The sequence below is a fragment of the Leopardus geoffroyi genome, chromosome B1 (genome assembly GCF_018350155.1).
Source record: "Leopardus geoffroyi isolate Oge1 chromosome B1, O.geoffroyi_Oge1_pat1.0, whole genome shotgun sequence".
NCBI lineage: Eukaryota > Metazoa > Chordata > Mammalia > Carnivora > Felidae > Leopardus > Leopardus geoffroyi.
This window is the reverse complement of record NC_059327.1, coordinates 48,541,769-48,544,123: the sequence shown is the minus strand read 5'-3', so window position 1 is coordinate 48,544,123 and position 2,355 is coordinate 48,541,769.

The window sequence follows — 2,355 nt, the reverse complement described above, 5'->3', positions numbered from 1 at the left end:
ATTAAAAAAATAATAAAAAAATAAAAAATAAAAAAAAATAAAAGTGTAGTTGACATAGAATATTATATTTGACTCTGGGTTTACAGCGTAATGATTTGACAATCACATATATTACAAAATCCTCACCACGATAGGTGTAATTACCATCTGTCACCGTACAAAGTTGTTATGAAATTATTGACTATATGGCCCCGTGCTGTACTTTTCATCCCTCTGACTTACTTATTTTATGACTAGAAGTTTGTACCTCTTAATCCCCCTCATCTATTTTGCCTATCTCCCACCCTCACCCCTCTGTCAACCACCAATTTGTTCTCTGTATGTATGAGTCTGTTTCTCTTTGTTTTCTGTTTGTTCATCTGTCTTGTGTTTTAGATTCCACATATAAGTGAAATCATACGGTGCCTGGCTTTCTCTGTCTGGCTTGTTTCACTTAGCATAATACCCTCTAGGTCTATCCCTGTTGTCACAGATGGCAAGATTTCATTCTTTTTTATGGCTGCATGATATTCCATTGTATGTGTATATCACATCTTCTTTATCCAATTATCCATTGATGGACACTTGGGTTATTTCCATAATTTGGTTATTGTAAATAATGCTCCTATAAACTTAAGAGTGCATGTATCTTCTTAAATTATGTTTTTATTTTCTTCCAGTAAATACAAAGAAGTAGAATTGCTGGGTTGTCAGGTATTTTTAGGTTTAATTTTTTGAGGAAACTCTATACTGTTTCCCACAGTGGCTGCACCAATTTACATTTCAACCAACAGCGCAAGAGAGTTCCTTTTTTTTTCACATTCTCATCAACACTTGCTATTTCTTATCTTTTTTATTTTGGCCACACTGACTGATATCACATTGTTGTTTTGATTTGTGTTTCCCTGATGGTTAGTGATGCTGAGCATCTTTTCGTGTGTCTATTAGCCATCTGTATGTCTTCTTTGAAAATGTTTCTATTCAGTTCCTCTGCATGTTTTTTTTTTTTAATGTTTATTTATTTTTGAGACAGAGAGAGACAGAGCATGAATGGAGGAGGGTCAGAGAGAGAGGGAGACACAGAATCTGAAGCAGGCTCCAGGCTCTGAGCTGTCAGCACAGAGCCGGACGTGGGGCTCGAACTCACGGACCGTGAGATCATGACCTGAGCCAAAGTCAGACGCTCAACCGACTGAGCCACCCAGGTGCCCTGCATGTTTTTTAATCAGGTTTTTTTGTTGTTGTTGTTGTTGTTTATTTATTTTTTGAGAGAGAGAGAGGGCAGGGGAGGGGCAGAGAGAGAGGGAGAGAGCAAATCCCAAGCAGGCTCCACACTGTCAGCACAGAGCCCAATGTGGGGCTCAATCTCATGAACCGTGAGATCATGACCTGAGTCGTACGCTTAACTGACTGGGCCATCCAGGCGCCCCAGGTTTTTTATTTTATTTTATTTTGCCATTAAGTTGTATGAGTTCCATGTATATCTTGGATCCTCTTATCAGATATATCATTTGCAAATATCTTCCTCATTCAGCAGGTTGCCTTTTCATTTTGTTGATGGCTTCCTTCACCGTTCAAAAAAACCACACAGCTTTTAGAGAGCAAAGCCAGAAATCAAACCCTGGCGGTCATGCTCGGGGCCCTTTGCTTTTAACAAAATAAAGGACACAAGGTAACAAGCAGCTTGAGGGGGAGGCAGACCTCCGAGAGTGATGTTGGGGTCCAGGATGAGCTTACTTATGGGCTAAGGGGAAGGATCAGGCCAGAGGAGAGGTGAAAGTATGAGGAAGCCTGGGGGTATTTAATAGACAAGGATGCTATCAAGACCACCGTGCAGGGAAGAGGGACAACACTCATGGTGCGAGAAGGAGGCAAGAGGTCTACAGTTTGGAGGATGACCTTGCTTCTCTGGGAAACTGAAGGCAAGGTCACTAGCAAGGAGGCTGAGAAGGTGACAGGCAAGCTGCAGCCAGACCAGGTGGCAGCATGGGTGACCTGTGGTCCTGCAGACAGCTGCCTGAGGGGAGAGGGGTTTTCCTCCAGGGAAGAAGGGGAAGGAGAGACCCATAGGCCGGCCAACTGAGGGCTCTGTCTTCAGTCCTATTCTACTTGAAATTCTACGGCTCTCTTGACACACAGACCCAGGACCCTGGAGATTCCCCACCTGTGGGTGACGTCAGGGGGTCCAGGCAGTGATCCTGGCACACGGGGTCCTTCAGAGCAAAGAAAGAAGCATCTTAATAACTGGACAGACAGAAAGCAAATCTGTTGTCTGTCCCCACTGGACACAGACTGAATAGTCACAGGCTCCTCCTCCCCTGGAGAGAGGGTGTGTGTGTGAGAGAGAGAGAGAGAGAGAGAGAGAGAGAAAGAGAG